The sequence below is a fragment of the Bos taurus genome, chromosome 13 (genome assembly GCF_002263795.3).
Source record: "Bos taurus isolate L1 Dominette 01449 registration number 42190680 breed Hereford chromosome 13, ARS-UCD2.0, whole genome shotgun sequence".
Taxonomy (NCBI): Eukaryota; Metazoa; Chordata; class Mammalia; order Artiodactyla; family Bovidae; genus Bos; species Bos taurus.
In genome coordinates, this window is record NC_037340.1 from 29,235,383 (window position 1) to 29,257,525 (window position 22,143).

Sequence of the window (22,143 nt, forward strand, 5' to 3'; positions counted from 1 at the left end):
CCTCAATATTTAAAATCTATCTAAAGCACTCATAAATGAATCCTTTAGAAAACAATCCCTGAAACCTGTCGGTGCATGCAGGTTAGAGCTGTACTAGAACCAACCGAAGCTAAACAACTAAATGTTTGAAGTGCTGCAACTTCTGGAAAGTAATGCCCAAGAAGTTTTAAAGAGCATTTGTTTCCCAGGCTGTCTCTAAGAGATTCTAGCAACCCTCTCACAATACCCGGAAAAATCCAAGTCCTTTAAGTCTGCAGGCCAGCCCAGTCCAGGCTCGGGTCAACCTGGAAGAGCAAGGACTGTCCCTGGAGCCACGGCAGTCTCCCTCAGCACCCACAGTTCCCAGAAGGGAGGCTGGCTGTGAGGAGGAAGGCCTTGAGAGAGCAGAGAGTAAGTTAAAATGGGAATTTCTCCCAAACAGCCAAAGGCTTCACTTACAAAACTCCTGAGCCTGGGAACAACCTGAAGATTCAGTCTCGTTGCCAGGAGACCATGGCACCATCTAGGACCCAAAGGCATCAGACAAGTGCCCAGATGACCTTCGTGGCCACAAACTCAACAAAGGCAGACAACTGACGCTGAACCAGAGCAATCCACGTGAGCTCAGAAATGTGGCTTTTCCAATTGTGCCGGGCCCACCGCTGCTGGAATTTCAGACTCACAATTAACTGGCCACAGAGATGCTGCCGCACGCTTGCCAAACAGTGATGCGCTTGGGAAAATACCAAACTCGTTTTCTCATCCCTGAAAAATGTATTTTTATATTAAAAAAACAAGGCACACATTTTATATTTAGAAGATGGGAACGAAGGCAAGAGAAACCTCGGGAAGACAGAGCACGTGCCAATGTTTAAGATCCAAGCTGGACCAAGTGAGACGGGACCAACCAGTAGGTGGCGATGGCTCCACAGATAACAAGGTGTCTGTTTCCAGGATGACGCCTACTGGAGCAGGGCCACCTCACCCAGACCCTCAGCACTGTTAGTAAAAGCATCAGAGACAAGCCACAAGAGGAATCCACTCTGGAGTCACTATATGCATCATCTCTCTATATTCTACATAAGCATCTCCCCATCACTTAAGCTCACAATGGCCCAGTGAGGCAGGGCCTCACTGTAAGTCTCCCCATTCCCTCTGAGCTCAGACAGCTTCAAGGATGTAGGCTCCGATCACACCAAATGGGTCTAAATTCCAGCTTTCATTTACTGTAAGTGTGGTTTGGGGTTATGTTTCCTCACCAGTTAAAAAAAAACAAGAAAGGAAGGGGAAGAAGATGGAGAAGAGGAGGAAGAGAAGTGGAAGAAGAGGAAGAAGGAAGAGGAAGAGGAAAGGCAGATGGTTATGAAGAATAAACGAGAAATGCACACCCAACTCAGGGCCTGGAAATAGTAAGCCTTCCATAAATGTCACCTGTGACAAGTGCTGTCACTGGCCACAAATAACAACTAGGGCTTCCCTGGTAGCGCAGCTGGTAAAGACTCTGCCTGCAATGCAGGAGACCCAGGTTCGAATCCTGGGTGGGGAAGATCCCCTGGAGAAGGGATAGGCTACCCACTCCAGGCATCTCCTGATGCCTCAGTAGGTAAAGAATCCACCCGCAATTTGGGAGATCTGGGTTTGATCCCTGGGTTGGGAAGATCCTGTGGAGGAGAACATGGCAAGCTACTCTAGTTTTCTTGCATGGAGAATCCCCATGGACAGAGGAGCCTGATGGGCTACAGTCCATGGGGTCACAAAGAGTTGGACAGGACTGAGCAACTAAGCACAGTAAACAGAAACCCTATGATTCTGCCCCAGGTTACACAGCTTGGAAAGTACAGGACCAGGATTTGAACCTGGGTCTGATTCCATAGGGGTGGTTTCGCCCCTTTCAACATCACACTCTTCTGAGCTGGGAAAATGGAAGGGGGCAGGCAGGAGAGCAGAGAATGGGTTTCACTTTAAACAGGATGATTTTCTCAACAAGATTTTAGAAGCTTTCTAACATCATAGCTTTATAATCCCAACCAGAAAACACCTTGCAGAAAATCATACTGAAGTGGGGAAAGGTGGCAAGAGAGACACATTTCCTTTCAAACACATAAATGTTTTTATAAAGATGTTCACAGTAGCACTGTTCACCACAGCCCTGAATGGGAGGCAACCCCAGTGTCTGTTAACAGCCGCATGGAGAAGCAGACTGTGGGGCATGAGGATACAGTTGAAGAACACAGAGCAAGGAGAACGACAACAGCAGCCCGAGTCTCAGAAATACAATGTTCAGCAAAAGAAGCCAGACACACAAGTGTCCAGCTTGGGTCATTCCATCCATCTGATGTTCAAAACGAGTAAAACCACCTCTGATGTCAGATGTCAGCATAATCGGAGCACAGAGTGAGTGGATGGAAAGAAACAGGGCTCCTGGGGTGCTGGTAAGGTTCTGATTTCTGATACAGGTTCTAGTTACACAGGCATATTCACTCTGAAAATGTAACAAGCAGTTCATTTTTTTTTTTTTGCTTATGCTCTTCTCTGTATGTGTATTATACCTCCATAAATACAGTCCCTATTAAATATTAATAGCTATTAAAATTACAACCTAGAGATCATTCGGTTGCTGCTGTGTTATTACAGTTTTGTTATTTCATCCATTTTAAACCTTGTTGAGTCATGAGAAGTAATAAATACCAGCCAGTTTGAAGACCACCTCCATCCTGAATTAGAAGCCTATTATGCCACGTACCAATTATGTGACTTAACCTGAGTCCCAATTTCCTCACCTGTAAATCAGGGTGCTCATAGCCACGCTTGCAGAATTGTTGTGAGCACTGAATTAAACTTAAGGAGAACATTCACTACACATGGTACCAGACCATGTGGCAGATGTTCAATAAATTGGACAGTTAAATAGTTAAAACAAATTAATTCATTAATCTAACTCTCCATGATCAATGTCCTATCAAACTGAAAAATGGATGACCATGCAGTACAAGTATACTAGTTTAGACCAAGCTTAATGGTGAACCCCATATAGGCCTCTGCTCATTTTTCCAATTTGTTCTTAGATGGGAGAGAGGGACAGAGTCTATGGGAGAAAACAGAATCCCTGACGGGCTTTTGTTTCACAGCCAAAGCAGAGAGAGGAGCCCTCAGCCCAAGCCAGCCCACACCATGAAAATGCTGATTATGTCCCAATCTCTGGGCTTCGGTCTTCTTATCTGTACAGCTGAACTGCTACACCACTCTGGTTTCTGTTGTAAATAACTATTCTGCATACAGAGCAATAATATAAATATGAGGGATCGATAAAAACATAATTTCGAACTGTGCTGGAGAAGACTCTTGAGAGTCCCTTGGACTGCAAGGAGATCAAACCAGTCAACCCTAAAGGAAATCAACCCTGAAGAGTCAAGGACTTATACTGAAGCTGAAACTCCATCCAATACTTTGATGTGAAGGGCTGGCTCACTGGAAAAAATACTCTGATGCTGGGAAAGATGAAGGCAAAAAGAGAAGAAGGCGGCAGAGGATGAGATGGTTAGATAGCATCACTGACTCAATGGACATGAATTTGAGCAAACACTGGGAGACAGTGGAGGACAAAGGAGCCTGTCGGGCTACAGTCCATTGGGGTCACAAAGAGTCGGACACCACTTGAGGACTGAACAATAACAACAAATAAAAACAGAAGCTAGTCCCATATAAATAGTTTAACTGCTCATACATCAAATGTTCATAATGTACTTAGCCTCCCATAGCCCTGGTGGAATCTGACCTAATGATTCAGTTGGACAACTCTCCAAAAAAGTCAAAACAGAAAACAGGCAAGATCTTTTCAGAGGCATTTTTGCATAACGTTCAGTCAAACCCCATGGGAAAGCAGTGGGCAGAGAAGCCATGGGTGGAGGACAAACAAAAACGTCCCCAAAAAACACAGTACTTTGTTCTTCTGCACTTCACTCCACTGGCTCTGTAAGTAAAGTGTACTGCTCCTGCATGTTTATAATCAAGCAGTGTATTAATAATCTAACACAGAACAGCTCAAACACATACAAGGGGTAACCAGAAAATACACGCCTTGCAGCATCAGGACCTCAGAAAATGCTCATACCTAAGCTGGGCACCCACGAGTCTGCAGGTGTCTGATCAGAAAAAAAAAAAAAAAAAAGTGACGCTGATAGTCAACAGATGCCAAGTTTGGGTTGCTTTCCATAGAAACCAGCAAACTAACCCTGTGATTGAATTCCTTCTGCCTTCTAGCTCCCCAAAGTCCAATGCTTTGCAAGAAAAAGGAGTTTGCTATGTCACCAATGAGGTCATGCTCAAAGCCTAAGTAAAAGTTTAAAAAAAAAAATCAAAAAAGCAGTTCTTGAATAACCTTGTTTTGCTAGTAAGTTAGCCATTCAAGCTACCGTGGGGAAGTGTGAAGACAAAATATACAAAGAAAATGAAAACAAAAACACTATGGGGGTATGAGAAAAAAAATGTTTCTAAGTAGAACAAAACTAATATAAAATTGATAAAAATTTACTAAGTCGCTCAGTTGAAGGAAGAAAAGAAGTGAACAAAATCCCTCAAGGGCACGGAATCAATGATGATGTCCACACCGTCCGGGCAGGCAGCCCATCCAGGTGATGTCTTCTCTCTGATACCTAAACAAGTCCTAGAACCTCAGCTGAGACACAGACTCTGTACATGTCCTCTGCCTGCTTCCAGAGAAGAGAGAGACTGGAACTCCCTTGTGGATGGAGGAACTACCTCATTCTGCGAGCAGTGAGCGATAGGGGGTCAGCACACATGTGAGAGAAGGAGAGAGGGTGCCCAGAGGGGCTCACCAGGGCGGGGCCCCACCACCACTGCAGGAGGACCACCGGCGCTGCAGGGGGTATCACAGGGTCCACGGCCCCGCTCATCCTTCCTGCAGGGCAGCCACTTCTCAACCAGGCAAACGCACTCGGGCCTTCCCCCAAGAGAACAGCTGGGCCTGAGTATAAATCAGCATGTATTTCAACCTGGAAGGACAGTAGCAAACCTCTCTCTTCCCAACTGCTAGCTGGGGGGCAAATGTTCCTTAAGAATTCAAGCTCCTGTGCTCTGGCCCCCAGGTCTGTCCACAAGAGCTGCGACCTTCAAGGCCCCAGGGACAAAAAGCCACCAGCGAATCCCTAACAGAAAGAGCTCACAGAAAACGTCCCATTCACCTCACAGTCCACCTGCAGGGGACTCCCAGCTTCTTGGGGTACCTTCTCCCCAGCCTCTTGTGAGAATTCAAAGCTGCTGTCCATCTCCTTCTCAACCTGAAAGCCAGCCGTCTGGATGACCCTCTCTCCTGGTTCTCCCCACACCCGATGGCCCCATGTCTCTTCCATCCTGACGTCTCGGTGCTGAGAAGTCTCAGGAACAGGCTCCAGACCTTTCTCTCGGCCTCGCCTTCCCAGCCCCCACACCCTTAGTGCTCCAGTTCTGTGAGTCATTTCTCCCCCCGGCCACTTTCCCCGGCCGTCTCCCTCCCGTCTGCAGTGCTGAGTACAATGTTACTTGGTGTTCCCTCCGTCCACGAATCTGACACTCAACATCCACCGATTTTTCCTGCATCTCCAGCTGGTCTCTCCTGCAGGAGAGATGTGCGTCCCTTCGGTGGGGAAAAGACCCCTGACCAATTGGAAAAGACCCCTGACCAATTTCAGTCACCCTCCCCCCCAGCACAATGCCTCACACATATGCCGTCCAAAGTGGAAGCAGCCCCACCATGACTAGTGGATGAAGAAGAACCAACAGGAAGGTGGGGCCTCTGGCTCCTTGTGCCTACAGCTAAGCATCAGGGGAGCCAGCGGCACACCCAGCTTTATTCCCTCCTGCATTCCCAGGCTGGGAGTCAGCCCACGGGCACCCGGAAGAACTGCACTGAATGAAGGGCACAGACACTGAAGGAATGGAGAAGCCAAACCAGGCAGCTCATCTCCTGAAGCCTCTCGTGATTCCTCTTGAGGTTTTCCTCCTTTCTGTCCCAACAGGACACTCACTGTGAACCCCTCTCTAACGATGCTTATAGCTGCTGCTATGAAAACAACAATGACAGTCTCTCACTTTAAAGTCACAAAGGGAAGGCCTGACTTTTCCTCATTTCCTACCTGCAGAAACATTGCTATCGATACCTCCTGTATCGTTCAACTCAATTTGACTCACTGACAAGTGACGTGCAGAGCTCAGACCTACACAAGGGGCGGAAAACAGGGGAGGGGGAAAGAGGACATCTCATGCTTTGAACAAACTCTGTCCTCATCTGATCTTGACAAAGCTTGGGGACTTCTCTGGTGGTCCCGTGGTTAAGACTTCCCCTTCTAATGCAGAGGGAGCAGGTTCAATCTCTCCTTGGGGAACTAAGATCCTCCATGCCTTGTGGCCAAAAAACCAAAACAAAAAACAGAAGCAATATTGTCACACATTCAAAAAAAACTTTAAAAATGGTCCACATCAAAAAAAAAAAAAACTTAAGAAAAAGCTCAGAATGAGAGACAAGTTCCTAGTTCTTCTGGTACATATCAGTCCAGGGAACCAAATGCCCATTTTTTTCTAACCCAGCAGACGATGCTCCTTCTTGCATAAGATGACCCCCAAAACCCTCACTCAAAGTCTGTAACATGAATTGCTACGTACAAGCCAGGTGTCTTTTGCCCCAGAAAGATAACTCAGATTGTCTGGTGGGAAATAAATCTGAGTGCACAGGCTTGCACCAATATTCCCATGAAGTAATTAGCACCTCATTAATATGCAGCCCATCAATCTGCACAACCCTCTAAGCAACTGAAATGCTGTCCAATTAACAGATTTCCTCAATAATTGATTACCCTAAACCTGCTGGCCTCAAAATTGCCGTAGGCTGATAAATTACACTTATCAAATAACATTTGATAGATGGCCATTAAGTGGTTCAGAGTTTCTCTCTCTCCTAGGTAAAGCAGCCTGATGAGATCTCAAGTTCAAAGACCCTTGATTTTACTCTCGAAGAGTGTTCTGTGGTCTAACAGTGTCACCCAGTGGCGAAGGCACAGTCTGTATTCAGAGCAGCTGTTGTTTTTTAAAAGAAGTATTTCTCACACGTATTTCTTTACTCAACAGAAAAGACCATTTTTAAGGAATTTCTCTAAGAAAACTAGCATGTGTAAATTCAAGAAAAACATGGGGCTGGCACAAGAGGAGAGTTCCCTAAGTCCAAAATTACTTTGAAGCCTTTGGGGACCAGGCAGATGTGTGCTGCACTGAAGCCAGACATAAGGGAGGCCCCTGTGACCAGGGGGAGGAGCAGGTTTGACTCAAAATCTACTCGGTGTTCCAGGGCTGAGCAATATGGTCACTCATGCCATCTGCTTTCCCGTCCACCATTCAGCCTTTAAATTCTCAAAAGTTCGGCTCTCCCAGAGCAAGGAAAGAAAGCCCATTCTGTTCCAAGGTTGACTATCTGATTTTAAAAACTTATGAGGTGAAGTTTAATTGAAAACAATAAATTATTTATCTTCCTTATCCGTAACAAGAGAAGGCTAGACCAGACGGTCCTGAGCTCCCTTCTTGGTTCTAACATTCTGAGAATTCAGAAGAGTTCGGCTTATCTGGTGCTCCCACCACGGGGGCTTCTGACCCAAGGCAGTGAAACTCTGGCCCCGTCATCAGGGCCAGGCGGACCCCGGGAAGGCACCCCTCTTACGTTCCATGCACGCGCCACCGTGCCCTCCACTCCTCCTCGTCCCTGTTCCCGGTGTCTGACATCCAGGCTTTCTGGTCCTGATGCCCCGTTACTCCAGATGCAGCCACCCTCACTCCTAGTCCCTCGAGGAGAGTCTCAACAGGCCAGTCCAGGGCTAGAGATGTCCACATAGGAGGGAGCACGGACTAGACTTTATTAAACCAGAACCCCAGTCCAGGGAGCCCCTAGATACTCCAGTCAAGAAGCACACATATACCCTTATGATCAACAAAAACGAAGCACTGTTTATCCTTCATTGCATGAAACCACCTATAGCAAGTATACGTTACACTACAATTAAATTAATTCGTCTGAATCCTAAACTACCCTGAAATCAAGCCACAGTTCAGCCCTTTGCTCCTCCTCAGCTCTTCTTGACATCTCTTTGCCTTCTCTTTATAAATCCACTTTCTTACTGCCTACTCTCAACAAAGCCCAACCACAAGAATTTCATACAGTCAATGACAGTTTTTTCTCCTCACTGCCTTACATTTAGAGAATCACTATCTACTCTCACAGGTTATTCATAAGAAGATAAAATTTTGCTACTTCCTGTCTGAAGAACTGTGGGCAGTCTGTGACAAGAGGCTTTAACACGTACACATCCATGAATCTGGTAATTCCACTCCCAGGAATTTACTCCCAAGAGATAATCAGACATGTACACAAAACATATGTATAAGACTATTTTATGTGTGGTTCATGAAAGTGAAAAAAGAAACCCCGATTAAATATCTAAACACAAGCTGGAATCAAGATTGCCGGGAGAAATATCAATAACCTCAGATATGCAGATGACACCACCCTTATGGCAGAAAGTGAAAAGAAACTAAAAAGCCTCTTGATGAAAGTGAAAGTGGAGAGTGAAAAAGTTGGCTTAAAGCTCAACATTCAGAAAACAAAGATCATGGCATCCGGTCCCATCACTTCATGGGAAATAGATGGGGAAACAGTGGAAACAGTGTCAGACTTTATTTTCAGGGGCTCCAAAATCACTGCAGATGGTGACTGCAGCCATGAAATTAAAAGACGCTTACTCCTTGGAAGAAAAGTTATGACCAACCTAGACAGCATATTCAAAAGCAGAGACGTTACTTTGCCAACAAAGGTCCGTCTAGTCAAGGCTATGGTTTTTCCAGTGGTCATGTATGGATGTGAGAGTTGGACTGTGAAGAAAGCTGAGCACCGAAGAATTGATGCTTTTGAACTGTGGTGTTGGAGAAGACTCTTGAGAGTCCCTTGGACTGCAAGGAGATCCAACCAGTCCATTCTGAAGGAGATCAGCCCTGATGCTAAAGCTGAAACTCCAGTACTTTGGCCACCTCATGCGAAGAGTTGACTCATTGGAAAAGACTCCGATGCTGGGAGGGATTGGGGGCAGGAAGAGAAGGGGACAAAAGAGGATGAGATGGCTGGATGGTATCACTGACTCGATGGACCTGAGTCTGGGTGAACTCCGGGAGTTGGTGATGCACAGGGAGGCCTGGTGTGCTGTGATTCATGGAGTCGCACAGAGTCGGACACAACTGAGCGACTGAACTGAGCTGAATGCAATACAATGCAGCTTTAAAACCATATTATTAGAATAAGTAATGAAAAGGGAAATATTCATGATGGATTGAATGGGAGAAAAATACCAGGTTCCAAAATAGTATGTCCTTTATTTTCTAATACATGCATCTGCGTGAACAAAAGGTATTTGGAGTGTCCAAAGATCAGCTGTATTGGCATTGCCCAGGAACTCGCTCAGTGCACGTGCCCTGAGAAGCACAAGGGGAGTGCCCAGCACAACCTTTTGAGGGAGATACTAAAATCTGTCCCATTGTACAGATGGGGAGATTGAGGCCCAGAGAAGTAAGGTAAATTCCCTAAGGCTGCAAAGCTCGCACAGCTAGCTCGAGTCCACACTCCACACCAGTCTGCTCTAGGGCCTCTCTGCGATGGCTCTGTACCTCTAAGCGTGCTCTGTGCTCCTTTCCCTCAGTCACAACACGATGCGCCCCACTCTTCCTAGAGTTTCAGTGCTTCTGTTACAGAGCTATGGCTGGGGCGGGGAGGCGGGGGGGCGTTACCCCAACACAGGCACCACCACTGACACACCTCATGGTGAAGATCTGCTTAACATCACTGAAGTCTTTAAAAAGACCAGCCCCCATCAACAGAAATCCTAAAGCCCTTGAGTGGCAGCACGGAGCATGATATGGACTGAACATGCAAAGCTTTCCTGTCACTAGCAAGAGTGGGGCTGCCACTGGCCATTCCTTACACCCGGGACAAGCCACCTGGCCTACTGTCTTAGAAATTAGGCAACTTTTGATCAATTTCTTTTACTCTTTTGGTTCCTGCATTCAACATTTGCATGTATCGTAATACTTAAAATTTTTATATAATGCTATTTTATAGTCATAAAATTCAAATTTGCAAACACACACCACCAGCCTTTACCCCCAAACTGAAAATTCCTGAATAAAGGCGCCTCCCTTGGCACATTTACTGGATACGACTTTCTAAGGTGTTAACACCTCGGCCATTCATTTCAGGAGACTGCAAAGGGGATGCCCTGGAAAGATGTGGGTTTAGGCCTGGTCCCCGCTGAGAGGAAGGAAACTACACAGACCAGAAAAAAATACTTCCTGCTGGACTAGCTTTCAAAGCCCTCAAGTATTCCTGCTTTCAGGAATGAATAATAATTTCATAAAATGGATGACCAGGTCCACCTGGGAACCTGAACAAGTATTTTCCAAAGAGGAGAGTATCTTCAAAAGGACGTAACAGAGAAACTGAGAGCAGGGACCATCTGTTCAATTTCCGCAGCACCAAAGAGGAGGAAACAGAGGCCCAGAGAGATGGAAGCTCGACTAAGTTCAAAGAGAAGGTGGCCAAGCCTGGCTCATAAAGTGTGTGTCTGCCCCGGCCCTCACTTGGCTGGACTACAACCACCTCACTCACTGCTGACTCCAACTGAACTGTACTGAGTTTTCTAAATTCATTTTCTACTGATCTGGGGGGAGGGGGGTTGGCACCAGCACTACCACCACCATTAACATTACCTCTTGATCAAAATAACTGGATGGCATCTTTGAAGATAATAATATGCTTCAGTTATAAGTATCCACATTTCCATCTGCTTCTACATCCTGCCAAATTCCAGAAGACTACAAAGTCACTGCGATGATTAAAACAACAAAACAAACAAAGACCCCTCTTGTTACTTTCCTGGTGTGTCCAGTGGTTGGGACTCTGGGCTTCTGACGCAGGCGGGCATGGGTTCAATCCCTGGTCGGGGAACTAAGATCCCATCTACATGAAGCATGGCAAAAAACAAACACAAACAAACAAAAAACCCATGCCTCTTAGGGCAGGAAAAACAACTCATTTGCCTTTTTTAAAAGAGCTGATCTTAACACTGAGCAACTACAACCCTGAAGAACAGAGACTGTTCAGACACAGTGACTTCAGACATCCTCTTTGGACTCTCCACTCACCATCTCATTCTCCTCCTCCTAAAGCCAACCATTCCTCAAGCATCAGTATCCAGGATCAAATCAAATCAACTGCTGGAAAAGTAAAAATCCACCCTAGCAACAATGGGACAAGGAAAGACAGGCCTTACTAATAATGAACCCCAATATTCCATCAGGACATAAAGTTCAGCGTAGAACCCAGACACCAAGCCTGTGCCTACCTCCACAAAAATGAAAGACTGTCCCACTTTTCTCACTAACCTGTGACCGCTAATTCTTTACCAAGTGGCAACTCTAACCCCACTTCAATCTCTTGCATCCCATATAAAAATTAAGATACCCAGTCACTGAAACATACCTGCTTCCTTACCACATCCAAACCAGCTCTGGCCCCATTTCTCTAACCCCACCTTCAAGTCATCCAGCACAAGCACAAACCCAACTCTGCCTTTCCAAGGGAATCCCAGAATCCCAGTGCTCTTCCAGGCTACACTCGCCCTGCTGCTAAATGAACCGAATCTCTACAATGTCACGTGCCTTCCTGGGGGCTGCTGGCTGATGGGATTCGACACTCTTTTATCTTAAGTTACTAATAACATGAGGTACAGCAGAAAAAAACATGAAAATTAAAGGTCCACTAACCTGAATCCTGACTTACTGCTTCTCTGGGTCTGTTTCCTTAGTGGTAAAATGACAATTATTCTATACTTTTAAAACTTTTCATCTCAAATACACTGTATTTCAGCCCTACTGTGGGTCAAATAGGTTTATGACCGTGGAACAAGATGCTCTGACTTCCAATCACTCAATTACTTCACGTGTGAAATACAGCACAGAGTTGCAGAAACCTCATTTTTCACTCTAAAGAAAAGAGATCTTCATGTGAGAAACAATGGTTACAATTATGTGCTTTTCTGGATGGTTAATATGTTTCATAATTATACAAATGTAATATCTGATTTGATTTCTCCTTCCACAGTGACAAATTAGCATGAGGATTGGGGCACGTCTCCGTCTGGATCTTTAGAAGACTGTCTGGCGCTAACTAAACCCCAGAGAGCAGCTGTGTGCACAGCCCAGGTACTTTTAATTAAAGTCTGTTTTCCCACTTACTCTTCTGGTTACCCAGTGGGCTTTCTGTGAACAATAAATAGCCAGTCTTGTGATGAGGACACCAAAACCAACATAGGGTTATTAAGCCAAGGCCAGACCATGAGTGTCCACTCCTTTGTACGAGCCTTGGGTCAGCCTCTAAAGATCTTGGAGGAGTGAGATGTGGTCCCTGATGTCCAGAGCTCAAGGCGTGGAGGAGACAGGCTCACAATCAATACTGTGATATGTACACCTTGAATGTGGGAAGACCAGGCCAGTGTCAGGGATAAGGTCTTCCCAAGACTGTACCTCCTCCCAACTCCAAAAGGAGGAAGGTTCTCCCATGTGACTCCATCAGTGAGGATGCCCTGGACCACACTCAAAACCTGCCCAAAAGGAGCGGCACCACAAGGGCTTGTTTTCATCTCACAAGGATGTGGTGTTAGGCTGTGCAAAGCTGCCTCGGAGCTCAGTGGTGTCATGGGGGCACTGGGATCTTCTCACTGCTCTGTTCTGCTCAGCAGCCCTGGCATCTCCAGGAGGAAAGGCAGACTGGGAAGGCAGCCCCCCATCCAGCATCCATTTTTCTGGGAGGGAGGCCACTCCCAGAGCCCTCTCATTGGCCAGAGCTGTGTCCTGTGATCACCATAGCAACAAAGGGCCCTGGGAAAATAGGGACACGGCATTCCAGCAGTGAAGGGGGGACAGCAGTGGCTGTTAGGTCGACAATCGACTCTGCCACACACAGTTATGGGTGGAATGTGTCCCCCCCAAATCCATATGTTGAGGCCCCAACCCCCAATGTGACAGTATGCAGAGGTGGGGTCTTTGTAAGATGATCAGGACTAAATGAAGTCATGAGGTTGAGGCTCCCATGATGGGACTGGTGTCCTCATAGGAGGATGAGATAACAGAGCTGGCATCTCTCCCCACCCCCACCCACTCAGATGAGAAGGCTGCCTGCCATCTGTAAGCCAGGCAGAGAGTCCTCACCAGGAATCCCATCTGCACCCTGATCTTGGACTTCCAGCCTCCAGAACCATGAGAAATAAATGTCTGTTGTTTAACCCACTCAAGTGTTAAGTCGCTCAGTCGTGTCAGACTATTTGCAACCCATGGACAGTGGCCCACCAGGCTCCTGAGTCCACTCAGCCTATGGCAGCCAGAGCTGACTAGGACACAAACCCAATTCAACTGTCTTCAAAGGCACTCCGGCCTTCTGACGAGGGGCTCATCAGGCCCCTCTGGGTGAAGTCAGCTGCCACCCTGCCTCTCAGCTCCAAAGCTGACAAGGGAAACTAGAGCACCAATCGTTTCTCAGAAGTGTTCTGTCCTCAGAACATTCATAAGCAAAGCTACAGTGAGCAACAGAGATGGGGGCCTTTTAATGGAAACCCCTTCAGCCTTCAACTTCTCCTTCCACACAAAACTCCCCTTTTTAAATGAAGGGGATTTTGGCAAAAGTTCAAACGTAAACATATTTGTCGTGGGAGGAGATGCCAGAAGGAGGGAGTAAACCATACTGACTGTGAACTTGCTCTGCTTGAACTCCACACATTAACTCAACTCCCCATTCTAGGTTACCAGGCCTTACCGTGTTCCCTCAGGCTGTCTTGCAGTCACAGGAAAACAAAAGCAAGGTGCCCCCAGCTCCAAGAGGCTGTCTCTGCAATCTAGACAGTGATTTCCGCCCCCCTCCCCACCCCCGCCATCTAACAGGCCCACCCAACGTACGAACTGGATACAATCCCCCTTGGGCCTCTACTGGAGCTCTGACTTTCTCCATGTACAGGAACAGGCAGAGGAAAACTTTCAAAATAAGAACGGGGTGGGGTGGGCGGGGGGGGTGGGAAATGACAGCAATCTACTTGGCAATCAAGGAACACAGAAAAACAAAAGCCTGAAAACAAGGAGCCTGCATTTAAACCAGCAGGTATCAGGTGCCACTGTGTCTGAGAAGCCTAACATAACACAGCCTTTCTTCTTACTGGAAAGGAAGGGGGCTCCAGGTTAATTAGAAAATAGTCAAGATTTCAAAACTGCATCTATTCCGAGAGCATACAGAAGCCTAAGAGACACAGGCACTTAGCTTGAGTGACAAGCAACAGATACATCAATCATAACCCAGGTCCTATAGAAACTGGGTGATATTATTCACCTTCATTCCAACAAGATGTTTTAGGGATGTTTATGTTCAAACATAAAATGTTTTATGTACAATTTATGACTACTTCAAAACTCTCATATTTATTTGGTAGCTTCCACCAAGGACCTTCTCTCTTAAAATAAAGCCTTAGCCATCACCCCTTCCTCCCTCCATCCAAGTATGCACTTACCAGTGTCTACAGCCCCAGGTCCTCAGCCAATAGGGATTAGGACAAGTTCCGTGAGTACTAACACATCCTCCATCAGGCCACTCACTCTGGCATCTCAATCAAATCCGTTGCTTACCAACAATACTATTCTTTTATATGTTTTCCCCACGTCTTGACACATCCACACCAGCAATACTGATTAAGAACAGGACAGCTGGTAACTAGCAAAAGCCCTGCTCAACCCCAGTTGCACAGGAAATGGAGAACTCTGCTTCTCTCTCTCCCTGAAGTTACCCACTTTTGAAATGTTCTTATTTCTTTTGTTGCAACAGGACTCCTTACTCAAGAACTCTGCATCCAGAAACTTCCCATCAGCTTCTGACTTCTCTATAGCTCTTCTCCAAAAGTTCAGAACTTTGTATCTGTTTTAAAATCCACATACAACAGGAGTTACTGGTTAATTAAATGAAAAGGGCAAGGATAAAGGGCATATCAACACATTCATAAGGAAAATTTCTCCTCTACGTACAGGTGGTTATAAAGGAAATCATTCATGGCTTCCAGAAGAACAGCTATAAAATAATTTAACAAGAACCTGCAGATGTATCATGATAGCTAACTACTTCCCTGATGCCTTAAAAAAAAAATAAAAAGTGTGAAAAGCTTAATTAAGACAGGATAGTTTACCTACTTAAATTTACCTACTTAATTGAAATATTCAAAAGCAAAATATAGCCAAAGGCCATGAAAAATGTTTCGTTTAAAAAGTTTTCAAGGTAATTCAAGGAACAAAAATCACTACCCTTTAGTTTATAATCTTACAAATGCCAAACTGAGTATGAACCCAAGTATTTAACAATCCAATTCAAAAATTTTAAATTGAGTCTATAGTACAAAATCTACAACACAACGGCACATGTGATATGATAATTAGGAAGGCCACTATCAACTTTATTTTGAAATTTCATCCATGAACCATTGGAGTTAAAATCATAAACCTTATTTTCTATTTATAAAATATATGTTAGCTTTTGGGGGGGGAAAAAAAACATCTCCGAGTTACCACACTGTGTTTCTAAATTTCATTCTGTTAACCCTATACAAAAACCAATGTCAAGGACTCAGCTAAAGAACCTCCCTTCCATGCAACATTTAGACTTGCTCGTAAGCTGATAAACTTTCAGAAACACCTCAGATCAATGCCTTCCAAACTTTTCTGTCTGTAATTGTCTTTATACACAGGGACCCAATAACAAGCCCACACTAAAACAAACTGAAGTAAAAGTTTCCGGAAGTGATACCAGCCTATATACACTCTGATAATTTTCACTTTTTTTTTTTTTGGTAATGCTTCTTGCTTAGTGGCTCAGTTGGGTTTGACTCTGCAATGCCATGAACTGTTGCCCTTCAGGCTCCTGTGTCTATGGAATTCTCCAGGCAAGAATACTGGAGTGGGTTGCCATTTCCTACTCCAGGTAATGCTTCTTGTGACCCACTAAATTGATTCTGCGATCCACTAATGGATGCAGCTTGGAAAATCTTATCCTAATTCATTTATTTAACTTCGCCACCAGCCGCTGGCAGCACTCAGGGTACTAGGGAAGACACCTGAAAATTTCCAACGGAAATGTAAACTGGAAGACGGCATGTATGCCAACTGTCACCATCCCCTCCAGATGGGAAACGCTTAAGAACCATGACCTTTTAAAAGCTTATTTGGGCTTCTACTACGAATGCTGAAGCCATCATCTTCTCCTCTGTCTAATCTTTAAAATACCATTATTCCAATCACTAAAGAATAACCTCAAATCCTTCTAGCTATGTGTAAATTAAAAAGGAAAGCAAATTAGAGATTACTGGGAGAATTACGTTTGTTCATAGTTCAGTGATAAGCCTTTTTCTCCATGATGATGAACATAGGGGATGGAGATCACCAAGGCAGTATTTTCTCCCCTTATTAAAGTGTTTTTTAAAAGCTGGTTCAACGGTTTCTCTATCCACAAATAAAATGATAGCCATCGTATAGCAATATTTAAAACCAACTTTATGGCATTTGCCTATTTGTTAAAAACTACAGTATAACTCAGCTTCTTAACACAAAAACAACAATTCTATTTACGTATTTTTTAAGAAACAGGACAAAATTCCACAGTTAACTGGAGTGAACAATGAGTAAGAGGGGGCTTCCCCTGGTGGCTGTGGTAAAGAATCCACCTGCCAAGGAAGGAGACACAGGTTCGATCCCTGATCCAGGAAGATTCTACATGCCGAGAAGCAACTAAGTCCGTGCACAACTACTAAGCCAGTGCTCCAGAGCCAGTGCTCTGCAACAAGAGAACCTACCGCAATGAGAAGCCCGCACACCACAATGAGAGAGTAGCCCCAACTCACTACAACTGGAGAACGCCTCCACACAGCACCGAAGACCTAGCACAGCCAATAATAAATAACTAAATAAAATTATTTTAAAAAATAAAAAGAATCCAAAAAAAAAAAAACAGTAAGAGGAAGTTATCCAGTCCTGGGTACCTGCAACTCAACTGTTCGAGGTCATTTACACCGACCACATGGGAACCTGGCCAGAAAATGCTAAGGGAGGCAACTAAGAATTGATCTGTTTTTCTTCCTGGTAAAAAGAGACATGGCAGCAGTAGTGGTGGTTATGAAACAGGAGAAAGAGCTAAGCTTTAAAGTCTGAGGAGCCCAAAGCCAACTCTGCCATGTATTAGCTGGATGACCTTGGTTCACTCCAGTTAACTGATGGTATTAAGAAGCTGAGTTATACTGTAGTTTTTAACAAATAGGCAAATGCCATAAAGTTGGTTTTAAATATTGCTGTACGATGGCTATCATTTTATTTGTGGATAGAGAAACTGTTGAACCTGCTTTTAATGATTCAATACTTAAAATGATTACTCAATAAATATTAGCACGTGGGCTGAACACAGTCCTAAACGTCCCCACATAGTGAATTTTCACAACACTGGAGGTAGATTCTGAGTGCCAGAGGGGTTGAGGCAGCACTCTCCAACTTTTTTGGCTCCAGGAACCAGTTTCAAGGAAGACAATTTTTCCATAAACAGGGGGAAGGAGTGGTTTTGGGATGATTCAAGGACATTACATTTACTGTGCACTTTATTTCTATTATTATGACATCAGCTCCAGCTCAGATCATCAGGCATTAGATCCTGGAGGCTGGGGATCCCTGGGCCAAGGCACTTATCCAAATTCACACAACTAGTCATGGAAAGGCCAGAGTTCTAACATAAGTCAACTCATTTCAAAACGTGTGTGGGGCTGCCTTCTGAGCCTGGTTCCTTATCTTCCCTTCTCAGGGTTGCTGTTTATATTAACATCTGCTTAATAAGGACTCATCACTCCCATGACCCAGCATCCCAGCTGCTACCTGTGCAGGTCACCAAATATCTCAGGAGAGTGGGCTTCACCTATTCAAACTCAGAAACTTCTTATCTTTTGTTCAGCAATAGAAACCTATCTTTTTTTTTCCTTCTACCCTCTCACTGCTCCACCCTTCAAACACACCTCCCCTACAAATACCTTTTATTAACCTTAGGAAATATTTCACCAGCACTGCAGGCAAGAGTACACAACACCTATCATGAGTATGTTTACTAAGGGAAGGGAGGTGAGTGTCTACTGTTTGTTAGGCAGGGCCAAGTTGTCAGGCTTCATTCAGAGCCAAGACAATGACAGGCAGAGAGAACAAAGGCTGGACTCAGATGGCGCGGCAGAAGCGCCCTAGAACAATCACTAGGGTTAAACTGTATTTACCCTGCGAGGTCCTGACCAGGGACAGAATGAAGGCAGGAGAGCGACTGAGCCAGTTGTGGCTTGGGGATCTGGCAGGAATTAGAGGGGCAGAGCCTCAAATATGCCAGGAATTCTGCTGAAGGCAATAAACCACCTCATAGTGGAGGGGAGGCTGGCATTAAATCAGTTTTGGAAACAGGAAGTACCAGGACTGAGTGGTTAATAAGTGTCGACAGAACTTTTCAAAATGGGGTTACATTTCTCCCTTGCTTTCCTGTCCACCTTAGTTCCCAAATGCTACCTCCTCCACTTCCTTACCCCTCAAAAAGTGAGTAAACAGAAGCACTGACAGGCTGGTGCCAGGAAAAGAACCAAAGCACATCAAACAAGTTAATTTCACCAACTTGATCAAAGACATGTCAATAATACACCACCACCCAATTACTGAATCCAGTCTGTTTTAAAAAACAAGGAAATTAACTGCACACGTGCCCTCAAGGTGTAATAAGCTAGCTATATATGTTAGACTTAAATTATTAGTTGTCATAGAAACAGTGGAGAGTAAATGCCTGCATAGATCAGTATTTGCCAATTTAGCTCTTTGTTTTACACTATACATCCTATCACTAATTACGTTATATACTTTCCAAGTATTAAGAATTCGCCACTTTGGGTTTCCCTGGTGGCTCAGTGGTAAGGAATCTGCCTATCAATGCAGGAGACACAGGTTCAATCCCTGATTCAGGAAGATCCCACAGGCTTTGGGCCAACTAAGCCCATGCACCACAACTACTGACCTTATGCTCTAGAGCCCAAGAGCTCCAACTACTGAGCCCACGTGCCACATACTGAAGCCCATGAGCCCTAGAGCCTGTGCTCTGTAGCAAGAGAAGCTCCGCAATGACAAGCCTGTGCAGCAACAAAGACCCAACACAGCCAAAAATAAACAAATATTTTTAAAAAGAAATCACTATTTTGCCAAACCAAAAGGGAATACATCCCATAAGGCTGACTTGGAAAAATACACTCATAAATCTAAAGGACACAAGTTGGATTTATGAATGTTCAGAAAGCAGGACACTGCTGATATATAGCTATTTAACAATCTGAAGACATACAGTGGCTTTTTACCCTTAGGGAAAAAATTATGAAATGACCTACCAGATTAAACAATATTATCTAACAAAAGTAGACTTCCTAATACATTCATTATTTTAATTAAGTACTGATAACATTATGAGTTTATAATCATAAGTCATACAATCATACAATCGAAAGTCACTCCCACTGACATACTACTTTTTTAAAAATTGTAGTTGATTTACAATGTCAAGTTAGTTTCTGCTATCAGATCAGATCAGTAGCTCAGTCGTGTCCGACTCTTTGCAACCCCATGAATCGCAGCACGCCAGGCCTCCCTGTCCATCACCAACTCCCAGAGTTCACTCAGACTCACGTCCATCGAGTCAGTGATACCATCCAGCCATCTCATCCTCTATCGTCCCCTTCTCCTCCTGCCCCCAATCCCTCCCAGCATCAGAGTCTTTTCCAATGAGTCAACCCTTCGCATGAGGTGGCCAAAGTACTGGAGTTTCAGCTTTAGCATCATTCCTTCCAAAGAAATCCCAGGGCTGATCTCCTTCAGAATGGACTGGTTGGATCTCCTTGCAGTCCAAGGGACTCTCAAGAGTCTTCTCCAACACCACACTTCAAAAGCATCAATTCTTCGGCGCTCAGCCTTCTTCACAGTCCAACTCTCACATCCATACATGACCACAGGAAAAACCATAGCCTTGACTAGATGGACCTTTGTTGGCAAAGTAATGTCTCTGCTTTTGAATATGCTATCTAGGTTGGTCATAACTTTCCTTCCAAGGAGTAAGTGTCTTTTAATTTCATGGCTGCAGTCACCATCTGTAGTGATTTTGGAGCCCAGAAAAATGAAGTCTGACACTGTTTTCACTGTTTCCCCATCTATTTCCCATGAAGTGATGGGACCGGATGCCATGATCTTCGTTTTCTGAATGTTGAGCTTTAAGCCAACTTTTTCACTCTCCACTTTCACTTTCATCAAGAGGCTTTTGAGTTCCTCTTCACTTTCTGCCATAAGGGTGGTGTCATCTGCATATCTGAGGTTATTGAGATTTCTCCCGGCAATCTTCATTCCAGCTTGTGTTTCTTCCAGTCCAGCATTTCTCATGATGTACTCTGCACATAAGTTAAATAAACAGGGTGACAATATACAGCCTTGACGAACTCCTTTTCCTATTTGGAACCAGTCTGTTGTTCCATGTCCAGTTCTAACTGTTGCTTCCTGACCTGCATACAGATTTCTCAAGAGGTAGGTCAGGTGGTCTGGTTTCCAGTCTCTTTCAGAATTTTCCACAGTTTATTGTGATCCACACAGTCAAAGGCTTTGGCATAGTCAATAAGGCAGAAACAGATGTTTTTCTGGAACTCTCCTGCTTTTTCCATGATCCAGCGGATGTTGGCAATTTGATGTCTGGTTCCTCTGCCTTTTCTAAAACCAGCTTGAACATCAGGAAGTTCACGGTTCACATATTGCTGAAGCCTGGCTTGGAGAATTTTGAGTTTCTGCTATACAGTAAAGTAAATCAGTTATACATATTCATACAGCCACTCTTTCTTAGATTCTTTTCCCATACAGGTCATTACAGAGTATTAAGTAGAGGTCCCTGTGCTATACAGTAGGTTCTTATTAGTTATTTATCTTATATATAGTAGTGTGCATACTCACTGACATTTTTATTTAATGCCTGATTATAAAACAAGGATACAAAGTACCCTAGATGAACAACTTTGCCTTTAATCTAGTTTTATTTTGACTCATTCTCACTTTTTAAACTAAGCTGTTTCCACCTCACTAGCTAAAATCAAATTTTGTTTTCTCTTAAAATGGTTCACTGCTGGTTTTACAAGATCCCACTCAGTGGCTTGAAATGACTGGATGTTACTTATTTCCTCATTACATCTGTTACTGACCATTTTCTTTACAATTAATCCAAACAACACATTCTGTCAAAGGGCACAGGTCCAAGCACCAAAAATGCCAGATCTTGGTCCCAGCTCAGCCACTGCCAGGCTCTGTGGTTCAGAAAAGGATCATGTTCCTAGCGGTCAGTTTCCTCATCTGTGAGCCCCAGACCAGGAGACCAGCAATTCTCACCAATCAGGACAGACAGACAGACAGACACACACACACACACACACACAGAAACAAACACAGCACAGACTGGACACAGACACACAGACTGGACACAGACACACACACACGCACACACATACACGACACAGACTGGCCACAGACACACACTGCGTCAGGCAACACAGTCACGCTCCAGCAGAGACAGGCCTTTCTAAGCCACTCCATGTAAGCCACTCCCTAACCCCACAAAGGGGAAATGTGAGAACTATTTTTGCCCATCTTTAGGTATGCATGCTAAATTGTTTCAGTCTGACTTTTTGCAACCCCATGGACTGTATGTAGCTGGCCAGGCTCCTCCGTCCAGGCAAGAATATGGGAGGGGGTTGCCATGCCCGCCTCCAGGGGATCTTCCCTACCCAGGGATTGAACCCATGTCTCCTATGGTCCTATACTGCAGTGGATTCTCTACTGCTGAGCCACCAGGAAGCCCTATTTTTTTAGGTATAATACAAAACAATAGGGTGACTCTTCAGAAGATCTGTGATCAGAAGAAATTCAGATTAAATTCTGTATCTGAAATGCAGCCCCTCACTGCTTGTATGCCCAGACTCTCCA

The 22,143-nt window shown here is 44.6% G+C and overlaps 1 protein-coding gene across 3 annotated transcripts in view; it reads right to left on the minus strand.

The window, feature by feature from the left end:
* The window catches only part of FAM107B (family with sequence similarity 107 member B), a 78,197-nt gene that overhangs the window by 21,021 nt on the left and 35,033 nt on the right, over positions 1 to 22,143 (minus strand). Inside the window, exon 1 of one of the 3 annotated variants that reach the window (XM_015473996.3) lies at positions 14,613 to 14,838. The gene's annotated coding sequence lies outside the window, so the exon portion shown is untranslated. 3 annotated transcript variants of the gene reach the window in all.